We start from the raw sequence: 1,048 nt of genomic DNA on the forward strand, positions 1-1,048 counted from the left end.
TCCTTACCATTTGAAGGAGTAAGTTTCTGATCTTAAGGTTTTGATTTTGTCCAACTACGAGTCTTAATGGACTCCGCATGCGAGGCATTTTTGTGAAGATAAAGCGTTTATTTGATAAAACCTTTTTAAAATTTTATTAATTTTTTAATTGGTCTAATTTCAATTTTATTCACAGAATTCATGAGACTACTGCTTTTATGAACTTTCAATATTGCATTTCATTAACTTTTATCAAAAGCTTTGTAACACAATTCTTCCCTGACCAACTATATAATAGTATCAATGCATATGTCGATATCAATTCTTTCATTCTAAAAGTAAGATGAAGCAAGCACCTAAAGTAGAGAACCAATGAACTTTTCCTTAATAATAATAATTAAAAAACAAGATAGAGCGTCATGAAAGAGAGAATAAATTACTATCTTTTGTGATCATAGATCCATTTGATATGAATTGTTTCATCTCATAGCTCCCACAAAAAAATATATACACACTATCCACTCTTGAATGATTGTTAGCATGTTTGATGGTACTTAAAATTATTTTCTTAACTGCTATTAATGGAAATATGTCTTTAGCACTTCTTCCTACTATGTGAGAAATGTAGTGTCAAGAAAAGCAGCTTTTTAACACAATCAATAGTCATAATCTGTTTAACCTTTCAACTTAATCTTTTTATTTTTAATATTTGGGTCAGATTTTCAAATATCTGAAGTGTAGCGTGAATTGAAATATGGTTGATAAGTGTATTCTGTACATTTGTCTAGGCTATTAATTTAGGATATTTTGTATTACTTTTGATAAATTATAATCTAGTCTCGTGTATTTATCAATTGTTAGGTAAATCCCAGTGATTGAAGTGAAATTGAAATAAATGAATGAAAAATGGCTAAAATGGATGAAATGCAATGTTTGAAGAACAAAATGCAAATATTTTGGACCATAAAAACGATGATTAAAGATCACATAAGATTAATTGAATGCAAAAGGAAGTCAAATGAGTGAAATGCAATCGAAGTATTTTCATAAATTAATATCCAACCGCATC

General features: G+C 28.4%; 1 protein-coding gene across 1 annotated transcript in view; it reads right to left on the reverse strand.

The window, feature by feature from the left end:
* LOC111393135 (polyadenylate-binding protein-interacting protein 7-like) overlaps positions 1–1,048 on the reverse strand; it is a 17,113-nt gene that overhangs the window by 6,847 nt on the left and 9,218 nt on the right. The gene's annotated exons all lie outside the window — the stretch shown is intronic.

This window comes from Olea europaea, chromosome 4, assembly GCF_002742605.1.
Source record: "Olea europaea var. sylvestris chromosome 4, O_europaea_v1, whole genome shotgun sequence".
NCBI classification, from domain to species: Eukaryota; Viridiplantae; Streptophyta; class Magnoliopsida; order Lamiales; family Oleaceae; genus Olea; species Olea europaea.